Here is a 15,937-nt window from a genome sequence, read left to right on the forward strand (position 1 = left end):
ACAATTATCATTTTTCCTTGTAGGGATGTAAATAGTTCAACTTTGATAAGTTCCTTATGATTTCTTTTCCCTTTTACCTTCTCATGCTTGTCTTGCTTCTTGTATGTGATGTCAGATTTTCTATTCATCTCTGGTTTTTTCATCAAAATTGCTCGAAAGCCTTCTATTCCAGTGAATGACCATATTTTCCCCCGAAACATGATACTCAGTTTTGCTGGGTAGGTGATTCTTGGTTTTAATCCCAGCTGCTTTGACCTCAGGAATATCATATTCCAAGCCCTTTGATCCCTCAGTGTAGAAGCTGCTAGATCCTGTGTTATCCTGATTGTGTTTCCACAATATTAAAATTGTTTTTTCCTGGCTGCTTGTAACATTTTCTCCTTGTTCTGGGAATTCTGGAACCTGGTTGTAATATTCCTAGGAGTTTTCTTTTTTGGGATCTTTTTCAGGAGGTGATCGGTGGATTCTTTCAGTCTCTATTTTGCCCTCTGGTTCCAAAACATCAGGAAAATTTTCCTTGAGAATTTCTTGAAGGATGATTTCTAGATTCTTTTTTTGATCATGGCTTTCAGGTAGTCCAGTAAGTTTTAAATTATCTCTCCTGGATCTATTTTCCAGGTCAGTGGTTTTCCCAATGAGATATTTCACATTGCCTTCTATTTTTTCATTTGTTTAGATCTGTTTAATAGTATCTTGATTTCTCATAAAGTTATTAGCTTCCATTTGCTCCAATCTAATTTTGAAGGAATGGTTCTCTTCAGTGAGCTTTTGAGATTCTTTTTCCATCTGTCAAATTCAGTTTTTTAAGGCATTATTCTCCTCATTGCCTTTTTGAGCCTCTTTTGCCATTTGATTTAGTCTATTTTTCAAGATGTTATTTACCTCAGTCAGGCTGATGACTCTCATTTCATAATTTTCTTGCTTTGTTCTTATTTCTCTTCCCAATTTTTCCTCCACTTGTCTTATTTGGTTTTCAAAATCCTTTTTAAGCTGCTCTATGGCATGTAACCAGCTTGTATTTTTCTTGGGATCTTTTGGTACAAGAGTTCTGACTTTACTGTGTTTCTCCTGTTCTATGCTTTGATCCTTTTTGTCCCCAAAATAGGAGTGTAAAGTTGGGTTGTTCTGCTTGTTTTGCTTCCCCCACTTGCTCATGTTGCCACTTAATTACTTGACTTTTGGGCTTTTTGCCACAGTAGGACCCTGCTACCAGAAAGGGGAGCTTTGTCCCAAATCACTGGGGTTTTCTCAGCTGCCAATGGTATTAGTTGGGTGCCCTCTCTGAAGCCTCCACATGCTCTGGCAACCTGGTCAACACCCCAGGACCTCCATCCTAAATCTAAGCATGTTAAAGCAAGGGCAATTACCCCTCAGACTGGTGGCTTTGTCCCCCTACAATCTGAAGGCTAGGAGCTGAAGCTGCCACATGGCTGCCGCTGCATGGCCACTATGCCTCAGTCGCTTCTCACCCTGGGGGCATAGGCCGACCATACACCTGAACTACTGCATCCCAAAGTCCACACTGCACTGACTTCTCACTTTGTCCTTAGCATCTATGTGTTGATAATTCTGGAAACCACCTCAGCTGCTGGTGATCTGAAGTCCCTCCAGCTGGCAGCTGTTTAGGTCACCCGAGTCTAAGACCTTGGACTTGCCTGGGGCTGGGCTCGACTCACAGAGCACTGTGCTGGTCACTTCCTGCCGGACTGCCAGGCTGTCCTCAGAAGGAGGTTAGCTTCTCTGTGTCATTTTGTAGTTTCTGTAGCTCCAAAGTTTCTTCAGAGTCACCTTTTACATGAATTGGAGGAGGTGGAAGCCCCATTTTTACAAGATTTTGAATTCCAGTTTTTTTTTGCCCTCTCCCTCCCCTCTTCTGAAAATGATAAGCAGTTTGATATAGTTTATACATGTAATACTTTATTGAAAAATGTAAAAATCATTCTTATCTTCTGGACCATACAAAAGCAGATAGTGGGATATCTTTGACTCACAGATGACAATTTGCTGATCATTGTTCTGAAATGTAAAAGATAAAGGTTTACAACCACAAATATTTTGCCTAGCAAAACTGAATACAGTTCTACAAGAGGATAAAAAAGGTGGATGTTTAATGGAATAGAGAACTTCTAGGCTTCCTTCTTTCCTTCTGAAATAACAGAATTTCAAAATGTAACAAAGAAATAAAGAAAAATGCAAAAAGATAAAATTTATTTGAACAGCTGGAAAGGACTATATTTTATTTGTATTTTAATGGGGAAAGAAGAAGCAAATGTCTCCTTGGCACTCCCATATCATTAAAGATCATGGGAGTTAAATAAGATAAAGGGACTGAGAGTAGTTTTGTTATGTCTTGATGCTCTTAAGAGAGAAAAAGGAGTGAGAAATTATTTAATATTTACTATGCAAGTAAGGGGGTAAAATTTACTATTACATAATTGGAATTTACAGGAAGACAACTATAAAGACAGGAGAAATTATGGGGAAGGGGAGACATCTTATTTCCATCTGAACCAGACAATAGAGGATAGAGCTCTCTCTCTCTCTCTCTCTCTCTCTCTCTCTCTCTCTCTCTCTCTCTTTCTCTCTCTCTCTCTCCCTCTCACACACACACACATAATGAATCTGAGTACAGTGTTTTCTGGATATACTTGCAATAATGGGAAATTCAGTTGGAGGATTCTGGGAAGATTGCAGAATAAGGTAGAAAATTACCTGGTTCTCCTAAATTCTCTTAGAAACAATATAAAATAATGACTCAAAGTTAGCTTTGTGTTTCAGAAATAATTAAAAGTTGGAGGAAAACTGTTGTCCCCCTAAGACAACTTGGGAGGACTTTAGGAAATACCTAACCTCCTGGAGTGGTGGTTTGACCCAATTAAAATGGAAATAATTCAGGGCAGATGCTTTTGAATCAACAAATAACAAGCTCTGGGGGCAGCTTTGTCTGGCAGCAGCCTCAGTTTTAGGAACTTTTGCCTCACAGACAGTGTGGGGGCAGGTCAGACAGTTGCTCTGTGGAAGATTGCTGAGTCCTTTGCTGGCTTTGGACACTGGGCCCAACTATGCTGACCAGATGCAGTTCTGGGCTGTGGTTGTGAGTGAGGAAAAACAAGCATACACTGGTAAGTGTTCACAGAGAGCAGAATCCTTCTGGCTGTGGAAATTTGCAGGAAAGTGGGGTCCCTGGTTTTGGTTCCAGGGCACGGTGAGCTGACATTTGTAGCTGTGGGAAGAACCACTGGGAACAAGAACTTTTCTGGTGATAGTGTTTGGTGAGCCTTGGTTGTAGCTCAGGGGTAAAGAGGAGTACCTGAAGTCAGGCCCCTGGAGAGAGTTCAGAAAACAATAGCACAAAAAACCTGAAGCCTGAGATATTATCCCTCACACTTTAGTACTAAAGTCCAACTTTAACACAAAGCTAACAGACAAGAAATAAGCCACCAAAAATTAAATTAAATAAAATTAGAAATGAGTAAGGAAAAGAGAAAGAACCCAAACAAAGATAGCTACTATGGTGATAGAGAAAATCTAGGTTCAAATTCAGAAGAAGATAGTGAAGCTAAAACAGCTTTTTCTATGTCAAAGAAAAAAGTAAAGTGGTCATAAGCCCAAAAGGAGTTTTTGGAAGAGGTTAAAAAAGGCTTTAAAAAATAAAATAAGAGAAGTTGAGGAAAAATTAGAAAAAATAAGAATAATGCAAGAACATCAAGAAAAAGATGAAAAGCAAGTAATTAATTGGGAAAAGATACAAATACTTAAGGAATAAAATAAGTCCCTAAAAATTAGAATTGAGCAAGGAGAAGCTAATGACTTCATAAGACACCATGAAATAATAAAACAAAATCAAAACAATGAAAAAAAAGAAGAGAATGTGAAATATTTCATTAGAAAAATAACTGACCTAGAGAACAAATCAAGGAGAGTCAATAAAAGAATTGCTGAATTACCTGAAAGTTATGATAAAAAAAGGGTCTAGAGACTATACTTCAAGCAGTTATTAAGGAAAATTGCCCTGAAGTTTTAGAATGAGAGGGTAAAATAGAAATAGAAAAAAAATCCAGTGATCATCACCTGAAAGAGATCATAAGATGAAAATTCACTGGTACATTATAACTAAATATTACAGCTCCAAGGTCATGGAGAAAATACTAAAAGCAACTAGAAAAAAAACAGTTTAAATACTGTGTAGCTGCAGTGGAGATAACACAAAATTTAGCAGCTTCTACTTTAAAACACTGAAGGTCATCTATGTAATGCATATATGTATGTATGAATGCATGTATAAAACATTTATCAACAAAGAAAAAGAACAGATAAATGCATTGGGCAGGTATAAAGCCAAGCATGAGCAGCTTTCCAGAGGACTGCTGCTGTTAATAGCTCTAAGGTTCTGATCATATAGTATAGTGAACTCTCTATTTATTCATCAATAAATCAAAGCAAAACATTCACAGAAACCAAAGCACAGCATTCACAATATTATAACATAACAATTTATCACTTAAGTGGCCATATAGTTTCACCAAAGTGGTCACATAGTTCTAAACAAAAGATATCATTGAGGCCTTAACTCAATCATCCTTAAGGAGCAAGCCTCCTTAAGGGCCTTAAAGTATGAAGGTCAAAGCTCTCCACCCCTAGGTCACATTAAATCATCATCTTCTCAGTCAGCGCTAAGTACCGAAGGAGAGGTCCTCTCATCTTGACTCGAGGCTGGCTCTGATATTCCATGGTTCCTCTTCCATGGTCCCAGCTTTTGCATGAATTTACCCAACTGTCACCTGGATTCAAAGGTAAGCAGCTCTCAGCTCCTCATCCAGCTCCTTGCCCAGTTCCTTGTCCAGTTACCATTACATATTGAAGCTCACAGTGTCCAGTCCACTTCCAGTCCTTCACAGTTTCTGTTTCTGGGAAAACAAAACTTAATAAAACTAAAACAACATTCGTTCACATTGCTGGCACCATCATCAATTCATTTTCTGCCTTTGAAATCAACACAAACCCACAAACAAAGTGAGAACTCAACACAGATTGTCAGTATAGTTCCAGGATCTCTGAAACCCTCCTCCAAGACTTCTGTAAATAGACAACAAGAAAATCCTCTTTCAGGGTTTCCAGTAAGGTCCCAGGGCTTCTGCACAAAGTATCACAAACAAAAATCAACACAGACAGAACAGAGTGCCGGCCTCCACAACTGTTCCCCTTCTCAGTCCTGCCACCACAAGTGTTCTCTTCTCAGTTCTGCTCTTTTCCAGCTTGGGCTTCTCCTTATATATGGTCATTAGCTCCTCCCTTTCCTGCCCTTTCCTGTTGTATCAGCAAGTTCCTCCCACTGTGGGTTTCACAAGTCCTCTTTCTTAACAAGGCTTGATATAATCATGGTCAAGGCTCAAAAGAAACTGAAACCTAAGCAAGGTGCTACATAATTAAATAGCTGAAACAAGGTGCTAAGTACTTCTTTCCTTACCATTACAGCAAGCATTAAAAAACAAACTAGAAAAGCAACAAATTAATAAACTCCAACCAGACATACAAATAGAAATTATGAAAAACAAATGAGAAATTTTAAACATTTTGAGAAAACCACACTCCTAAATATTGAATTGATAAAACTAGGAGCTGTTCTCCTTTTTTTTGAAAATAACAATAAAATATAAACCACTAGCTGCTCTGATTTTTAAAAAAGTAAAGAAAATAAAATTATTTTAAAAATGAATAGAATTCAAACAAATAAAGAAGAAATAAAGGAATTAAGAGAAACTTCGGCCTAATTACATGCCAATAAAATCAACAACTTAACTGAAATATTATATTTGTAAAATATTTGTAAAAATTTAAAACCAGATTGACAGGACAAGAAACATAAAATAACTCAGTCTCATAAAGAGCTATCAAACAAAGCACAAATGAATTCCCAAAAGAAAAAAAAAAGTGGTAGCAGATAAACTTACAAGTGAATTTTATCAAGCATTCAAACAACAATTCCAATTTTACATAAGCTATTTGCAAAAATAGGAAAAGATACATGGTGCAAATATAGCTTTGATAACTAAACCAGTGAGAGACAAAAACAGATAAAGAAAACTGATATTCTTAATGGACACAAAATTTTAAGTAAAACGTAAGAAAATTAGCTACAACAACACATCAAAAGAACTATATGCAATGACCAGGTTAGATTTATACAAGAAATATTGGATTGGTTCAATACTTTAAAAAAGCAAGGCTGCTTTGAAAGTAACATGCTGAATATATACTTTATAAGAAAAGCAAATTATGTAATAGAGATTTTCAGCTTCATGTACAATTCTCTTTTTCTGTTCTACTTGGTTTATAGGAATGCTCATTTTGACCTTGGTTTGGTCCTTGTTAATTTCAAAATAAAACCAAATAAAACTAGCAGACAGAGGGAAAATACTCTAGAGTCAGTAGATAAAAGCTACTTATATACATACACATATGTATGTATTTCTATCTATCTATCTACACATATATATGTATATGTGCAGTATCTTCTGCTATCTCTCTCAGTAGACTATAAGCTTCTTAAGAGCAGGGATTCTTTCTTTTTTTTTGACCGGGGGGGGGGGATTTGTATTATTAGTGCGTAGCACAGTTCCATAATGAGTCCTTAAAAAGTATTGTTAGTTGTTTTAAAGGTCATACAATTTCAGATGCAACTTTGAGCAGATCTTGCCAAACCAGAATGACTATGCCTAGCAGAAGACTGTATGTCTGTTGTCTGAGACCAGTCTTGCTCACTTTAGAGAAGCTTGTTACCAAATTTTGGCCCCAGTTGATGGACTTTTTTTTTTGCCATAACAACTCATTAAATTGTCTGCTAAAGTGTAGCTGTGTAGGCAATCCTCAATGACAATCTACCATCCACTAGGATGAAATCACAAGTTGTTGAAATACTACCATAAGATTATAATAACTCTTTTGGCTTCCACATTATATAAATAACCTCTATTGATGCTGCAGTTCACAGTAATACCAAGTTGTTTTCTAACTAGAGTCAGAGTCAATAGTCCCAGTGAACAGTCATTAAGTGCCTACTATGTGCCAGGCACTGTGCAAGCACTGGGGATACAAATAAAGGCCAAAAAAAATAGCCCTTGCCTTCAAGGAACTTGAAGGGGAAATCTAATGGGGAAAAGTAACACACCAAAAAAGAGCTGAAAAATTGTGATGGCAGTGAGAAAGGAAGGAGCACAAGGAAATGATGTAATCCTATGACTTAGGGAGGAAATGATCTGAGGAGGTGAGAGTTTCAGAGCTGATTTCATCTTGCAGGACGACGAGTTTCTGGTGGAAAAGGTGAATTCCCTGAGAGCCCTCCTTAAATGGTGGAGGACCAAGGAGGAGCTCTCCAATGCCCATCCTCCACCGTCTTCATCCGATAGCTGTACAACTGATTTTCTCTCCAATTCAACAAGTATTTGAGTAACTTTTACACAAATAATATGTATTTTTGTTTGTCATATCTAAGCAAGATAGTAATAATAAACTAACATTTACATAGTACCTTAAGGTTTTCAAAGCATTTTACAAGTATATAATTTTATCCTCGCAACAATCTTGGAAGGTAGATGTTATTATTATCTTCATTTTGCAGAGGAAGAAACTGAAGCAGACAAAAGCTGAATGACTTGCCCAGGAATTAAGATCTCCTTGAATGCAAGTATAGACTTCTATCCATTGTGCCATCAAGCTGCCTAGGTGGTATGGAAAGGATGATTTGCTATCTAAAGGTGTCTAGGAAGCATATCCACAATTCTTTTTTAAAAAATTATTTATTTTTAATTTTCAACACTCATTTATATAAGATTAAGAGTTTTAAATTTTTGCCTCCTCCTTCCCCCTCCCCTCCCCAAGACGGGATGCGATCTGATATTGGTCATACGTGTACAGTCATATTAAACATATTTCCACATTACTCATGTTGTAGAGAAGAATTAGAACAAAAAAACCCACAAAAAACAAAAAGAGGAAAAAGAGTATTTTTCAATCTGCATTAGGACTCCACAGATCTTTCTCTAGATGTGGATAGAGTCTTCTGAAATGGTCTTGGATCATTGCATTGCCAAGAAGAGCTAAGTCTATCAGAGCTGGTCATTTCACAATGTTGCTATTACTGTGTACAATGTTCTCCTGATTCTGCTCACTTCACTCAGCATCAGTTCATGCAATCTTTCCAGTTTTTTTTTAAGTTCACCTGCTCAGATATCCACAATTCTTTATATTCTCTGCTCACTGACTAGTCCAGGAGTGGGGAGCCCGAAGCCTCAAGGCCACATAGGTCCTGTTCATAATATTTGTATTTCCTGATGCCTCATTTCCTGCAGTCAGTTGATAAGCATTTATTAAGTACCGTCTATACCAGATATTGTGCTAACTCCTGGGTATACAGGCATGACTTGCTTTATTGTGCTTTGCAGATATTGCATGTTTTTTCTTACAAATTGAAGGTTTGTGGGAAACCTGCATCCAGGAAGTCTGTTAGTGCTATTTTTCCAATAGCATGTTTTCACATTATGTCTTTCTGTCACATTTTAGTAGTTCTTGTAATATTTCAAACTTTTTCCTTATTATTATAACTGTTGTGGTGATCAGTGATCAATGATCTTTGATGTTACAATTGTAATTGTTTTGGGGTGCCACAAACCGTGTCCATACAAAACAGTTAACTTAATTGATAAATGTTGTGTGTCTTCTGACTGCTCCATCAATTCCTGTTTCCATCTGTCTCCCTCTCCTTGGGCCTCCCTATTCTCTGAGAAATATTCAAAATAGGCTAATTAATACTCTACAATAACATCTCTTTGTTTAAGTGAAAGGAAAAGTCAATCAATATGGCAAATTTCATTGTTGTCTTATTTTAAGAAATTGCCACAGCTAACCAAACCTTCAGCAACCACTATCTGTAAGGGTTATGGGATTTAAAGATCTTCCATGCCCCATTGGACTTGCTGACATAGCAGGAAGGGGCGGAGCAAGAGGAAGTGGAAGCCAAGCTAGAGTTCTTGAGGTGGCTAGCAGTGGCGGCCACGGTGGCAGCAGCAGCAGAGGCAGCGGCAGTGCGAAGCCCTTTTTGAGTCAGCCAGAATTTCTTCTAAGGACTCCTGCTGAGGACTGCCAGGGGCCGGAGCTGCTGGGAGCACGCTTCCTGGACGCTGGGTGGTTGCTGTGAGTGGGGAGAAGAGGACCTTTGCCTGAGGTAGCCTGTTCTGTTTTAAAGGCTTGAGAATGTGGCTGCTTTCTACTTTATCTACCTGTGCCAATGTCATAACTACTTTGATGGCTTTCACTTTCTGGTTTTGGGACTCAGTCTTTTGGTATTTTAATAAATTTTCTAGCTTATTCCCCCATATGGCAAGCATGATGTATTTTGTGATGGATAATTATATCAGCATATCTGTAATTTCCATAGGCATTGTGAATATGGCATTGCTGATACACTATCCTGATCAGTTAGGAGCTACCAACATTGAGGCAAGGTCCTCTATCAGCAAAAAGATTATGATTCACTGAAGGCTCAGATGATGGTTAGCATTTTTTTTAATCAATAAAGTACTTTAAATTAAGGTATGTACCTTTTTTTTAAGACTAATCCTTTTGTACACTTAATAGACATGGTGTAAACATAACTTTCATATGCACTGAGAAGTCAAAAAATTCATGTGACTTGTGATATTTGCTTTATTGTGGTGGGCTGGGACTGAAAGCACATCTCTGAGGTATGCTCATAGGAGGAAAGGCAAAAAAAACCCTACTCCCTACTCTCAAGGAATGCACAGTTTAATGAAGGATACAACATGCAAACAATGTGTACAAACAAGATATATACAGTATAAATTGGGGGTAATCTCTGAGGGAAAGCACTAAGATTAAGGACTGGGAAAGATTTCTTGCAAAACTCATTTTTGCATCAAAAGTATGCAAATATGCAGCCAGGAGGCATTGACTTTTGTGACGAGGATGATGAAAGCCCTAAAAATCATGCCATACAAAGATCAGTTGAAGGAAGTAGAGATGATTATCCTGAAGAAGAAAAGATGAGTTGGGAATGGGAACATAATAGATGTCTTCAATTGTTTGAAGGCTCTTCTATGGAAGAAGCTGTCATTCCTCACCTTGCTACACTCCTTTAGGTCTTCTCTGACTTTTCAACTTTTCAACGATGTCCCAGGAAGCTCATTACTGTGGAAACCTCATCATTCTGAAAGATTCCATCATTCTTATTACGCCACCTCTCTACTATTCTGTGCCCCTCTGATTGGAGGATGGAGCCATGGACTCCAAAAGGTGAAGGAGGGAGTTTAGCTCAGTCATTTCTTCATTTCTCACTTGGCAGTGTTGCTTTGGGACTTCTCTGAGTTTTCCCCCATATTCCTATGGCTGGCACCTTCTCTTCTTCTGCTCACCATAACCCTCTTCCCACCTTTAGGATCGTTGAGGGCAGGGACTATCTTTCTTTTTTTCTTTTTGCATTTGTATCTCCAGCACTAATTACATAGTACACAGCACATAGAAGGCACTTAATAAATGTTATTGACTACTGAAGGATTAAACTTCATGTTGATCGATACCAGAGAGGTGAACTAAAAGCTAGAACTAGAATTTGCATAAATGATAAATTCATTTCCACATTAAGAAAAGCTTAATTAAACAGAGTCACTAGTAAATGTTTGAGAACAGATTTGAATTTAGGTCTTCCTGACTCCAGCCCCGGCCTTCTAACCACTGTACCAACTGGCTGCCCGATTCAAGGTGTATGTTGCCCTAAAAAGAAGTTTTTAAATTTTATTTTAAAAAGTTTAAATTTAATACCCCAAATTCCAGAGAATTCCCAAATACAGAACAGAGTGCAAAAAGAAGACTTCATATGAAACCACAAGTCTCAACTTCATACCATTAAAAAAATACACACACACCATTGTTTCATGCCCTCAGGTTAATATCTATTTAGCCCCATTGTCTATATTTCTTCAAACCTATTTGAGCTGGAAAACATCTGACTGGGAGGTAGAAAACTTGGATTTTAGGCTTGGATGAGTCTCTTATAAAACCCTATACATGCTACTATTTCTCTAGGTCTTAGTTTCCTGATAGGTAGAATGAAGATCTCATCCACCTTAATTAACCCCACAGATAAGTTTTATGAGGATCAATTAGATCATAGGATAAAATTCAAACTCCTCTGTTTGTTCTTTAAAGTCTTTCACAATTTAGCTTCAATCTGTTTTACCAGTCCAGTTTCACAGAATAGTGTAATTTTACTTTCCCTCATGAACTCTGTATTCCAGCCAAATTTAATATCCTACCTTTGGGAGGCCTGTGCCTCATTCCTTGGCTGCTCTCTCTCCTTGATTTCCCTTCTTGGAATCTCTAGCCTCCTTTAAGACTCAGATCAATCAGCACCTTCTACATGAGGCCTTTCCTGATTCCTCTCCTTTTTGCCTTCCCCACCCTCTTTCTTCTTATTTATTTATCCTTGTACATGTTTCTTCCCTCAGTAGAATGTAAAGTCCTTGGGGGCAGGGATTTTCATTTTTGCTTTTGTAGCCCTAGCACCTAACAATGCCTTTGTGCAGAAGGTCTTATTAAGTGCTTCTTATTGAATTAAATTGGATATTATCATTGAAGGCTATTTTCAAAACTGTTAGTAACTGGATGGGCCTCTTTCCTGTGGGTGTCACTATTAGTATCCAAAATAAAGAAAGATATTTTTAGTTTTAAAGTTTTCTCTTGCTAAAGTGTTTCTTTGTTCTTTTACTAAAACCCAACAGATGATGGTGATAATACTGGGAGCTGAGATTAACCTCTTAGTACTACTGGGATTTTCTGCTCCAGAGAACTGATGTAAAATTCATTCAGAAATTAAGGAATCAAGTACAATATTTGAAAAGGGTAGCATTAGCATAGTCACCATGAAATGTATTCTAACTGCTCACAACTGGTGGAAAGAGGGATTAGGTCCTTCAAGGTCTGAGATATTATGAATATATTCTGTATAGTGATTCCAAGTCAACCTCATAAAAATCTGTTCCAAATAGGAGATGAAGGCAGTTTCCAAGGTCAGGGTAAATCCTCCTGTTCAGCATTTTTGTAACCTTCTCTGAGAGTTGGGGTAACTGATTAGTTCCAAGCACAAATATGAAGAACCTCATCTCAGAACTGTCACATAGTAGATGATGATGGGGAAAGGCCATAGTGTATCTCATGTATATCAGTGAACAAGAGTGGCACTCAGAACGCCAGGGTCACCACCTAGATGATGCCACTTCTGATACAGATATAATGGGTCATCATGAGACAGAACCATCTGTAGTAAAGTGACTTAGAGTTCATTGCCCTCAGGCAGCTAAGGAATTTCGTTTCTTCTAGGTAAGTACACAATTGCTATAGTTATGCAGAAACCATTTCATTTTCCCCATGTCATTAGCAGCAACACCACCTCCTTGGTTCCCCTAATACTTTTTGGGAAAAGTTGCTTAAACTATCTCCAGGGAAAGGAGATATGCCACTTAAGGGGAACCTGAGCCATTTCTCCTGGGTATGGAACCCTCTGAGGTGGGAGGGACCTTGGGACCTGGGTGACTCTGAGCCAGGGATGGAATAAGAAAGTATAGGAGAAGGGTTCACTAGGACTCATATCTTCAAGGGACATAGCTGACATTCTTGTGCTGTGAAATGTTCATAATATCTCAATGATATCATTACACAAATGATGATGTACAAATGCAGGGTAACATAGGAGAATAAGGGAGCTACTCTGGTAGAATGTTCAGAATGCAAATGAAAATATGTGCCTGCATGCATTGGACCCTCTGTTGGTAATTGGTTTGTGCTCGAATGTCAGATTCTTGTGACAATTTGAAAACAATTTGATGACAGAATGAGAAACTACAAGAACACATTGTGCTTAGTCAGTAATAGTCAGAGTTTGATGTAATTGTAGCATGAACACCTAAATTGCTATGTGTATAATCATGATGGTTTTCAATTGCTATAGAAACAAACCTATACCATTTTAAACACATATGTGCTTGCTGCCACAGAAGAAAAAATATTTCTAACACAACTGGGCAATTATTTACTGCTTAAGGCACCACAATTTTTAGTCCAAGCACTGTTGTCAACCCCTTGGAAACCACTGCTGTAACAGGCCTCCTATAAAACCCTAGGTACTTTGCTTCTGAGGTGTTCTGTCCTGATCTTTTTACCTGCTGTGCTTTGGCGTGGTCTGTTTAGGTGCTGTGCTACCAAGGGACTCATTTGGCCTGTCTTCCTCCTGTGGATAGGGCACAGATTGCCCAAGTTGTTCATTGCCTTGGCACTTGTCTACATCTGTTCTCAATTGTGTCTCAGACAGCACTGATTAGACACTGTGCTCTCTGGTATTGGTCTGTCCCTATTGTCTTCTATTGTGCCTCAAAGTGGCTGCCTAAGTACTACGATACCTGCTTTCTGATCTAGCCTTGTCTGCTGCTGCTGCTGCTGGGGTATGGTATGCCTGTATGTTGCTTTAGGCCCATCTCCTGCTATAGATCAGGTGCAGGCTGCCTGAGTGCTTGACATCTCCTCACCATCTCCTGTTGTGTCTCAGGGCTTCTTGAATGCTGTATTACTTGGTTGCTGGTCTGACTCTATGTCCTACTGTGTGGTTCAGGAACAGCCTACCTGAGTTTTATGCTTGGTGCACCTTTGGCTCTGTCTCCTGCTCTGGGTCTGGGCTGCTTGTGCACTGTACCTTCTGCCTATCCTGGCTTGTCTCTACTCACATCCTCTGCAGGTTTCTGTAGTATTTTTGTTTAACTCTGAACTGGTTGGAGGATCTTAGCTAGTTCTCTTTGTTTTTCTTTATAATTACTTCTGGCACATTTTAAAAAGCTTTAATTTGTTTGTGATCATAACTCTTCTAGGTTCTCTTTCTTACTTCTTTTCCTGCCTCTCCCCACCCCTCAATCACTTATGACCAAGCTATTTTTTTCTCCTCTGAGACTCTGCTTGCATTTGTTGTAGTGATTATCCTCTAATTCTGGGTTTCTTCTTGGGCTTCTTCTGGCCTATAGCATTTCTTCATTACTTTCAATATTTTCTGCTATTTACTCATGATTTCAACCTCATTTCTTGGATTGGGATTTTGTATTCAGGCCAGTTTGCTTCCCTCTCCACTTCTTCCCCCTTTCCCTGCCTCCATCCTTCTTTGATGGGCTTGGTTTGCCTTGTTTAGTTTTGTCCTCTCTGTAGTTTGCCACTGTTGATCTAAGTAATGTGACTGGTGTTAGACCCCACTGTCTTCCTCAGTTCCTGGCTTCTGTTTCAGTCTCCTGGTGTTCTACCATGGGCTTCAGCCTTAGCTAACTTCTGTCTTCTTTTCCTTGCATGATCCCAATTAGGAGCTGATTCCACCTTCTGTTCTTGCCCTGACAAGCTCCAGTGACAAGCCCCAATCCAAGATTATGTTGGTTTCAGGACTTCTGCATGGTCACCTCCAAGAGAAGCACGTGCAAATGTTTGAATATTGGACTGGAGAACTTCCTGGAGCCACAGATATGGGTGCAAGTTGGCCTCCAGCATGTCTTTTGATTTCCAGTGCCTGCAATTATTAAGACTCTTATAAGCAAGATCAAATATGAAATCTTCTGTTTGTCTTTTAAAGCCCTCCATAAGCTCACCCCTCCCTACCTTTCTAGTCTTTTTTACATCTTACTCCTCTCTACATATTCTGTAATCCAATGACTCTGGCCTCCTTGCTGTCCCGCATTCATGACACTCCACTTACAGACTCCAAACATTTTCATTGACTTTTCCCCTATTCCTGGAACACTTACCCCAATATTGATTAACCACTTGACATCAACTTACTTTTTACAAGGAGATATTTTCTGAGAAAGCATAGCAGAGACAGAAGTTATAAAAACATTCTCCTAAACAGGGTGGTACACTCTCCCCTTACATACACAACAAGTTCCCTGGGGAGAGTGGACTCAAGATTAAAACAGTTAGGCAAATTTGTAAAGAACATGTAGGATAATTGGGTAGCTGGTCACTTTTGAACCTAGGAGTCTTTTTCTCTTTTCTCTGAATCCCCACCAAGTTTACTCTGAGGCATTGTATCACAATAGACAAGTCCCTTGCTTAACTGAACTGGCTCCTTGTTGAGTAAAATATCTTGGTTGAAGCATCAAGGTATTGGGGAACCTTTGAGTACCAGCCCAGGGATGGCTTTGATGTGTGTCATCTGAAGATTAACCCGTCTAAGTTTGTAGAGACTTATCACCAGCTTAGCTGCATTGAATTTTTTTCACTACAATAGCTCTTGAAAACCATCTACTACGTTGCAGAAACATTGGAATCTGCATTAGTTGAGGGAGTACTTATGCCATAAGTTGAGGGAATACCTATCCTCAAAGTATTGAAACATTTATTTGAGGATATTTTTATCTGATCATGTGCATGAATTGAAGATCTAGGCTCTTTCCTGATGACTTCTCTTTCTAGAATTCTGTCTTGGATCGCTTAATAAGGACTAGAAAGGTAGGGAAATGGGACACTTTAAAAGTCATATTTGTGGTACTTCCCTCCGAATATTGCTAGGAAGAAAATGGTTTGTGAACCTTCAGGTATTTTGGAAATATGGGGAATAGGAGGAACATGAGAAAGAAGATTTGGGGTCCAGAGTCCAGGGTTTGAATCCAGTAGGTTATTTACTATTTGTGTCAACCTGGGCAAAACTCTCTATCTAGTTCTTACTTTTATTTATACATAAAATGAAAGAACTGGAATAGATGTCCTTCAAGGTCCTTTCTAGTTCTCAATTGCTTTATTAATTACAAAGTATGTTTGAGCATTTTTTTAGAGACAAAAATAAGGCTTGGATTTTAATGGTTTAATACATTTCCACAATATGTTCTCCAATTCTCACCCT

The sequence above is a fragment of the Petaurus breviceps genome, unplaced genomic scaffold (genome assembly GCF_028583685.1).
Source record: "Petaurus breviceps papuanus isolate PSGF00001 unplaced genomic scaffold, PetGlider_PUasm1.0 66, whole genome shotgun sequence".
Taxonomy (NCBI): domain Eukaryota; kingdom Metazoa; phylum Chordata; class Mammalia; order Diprotodontia; family Petauridae; genus Petaurus; species Petaurus breviceps.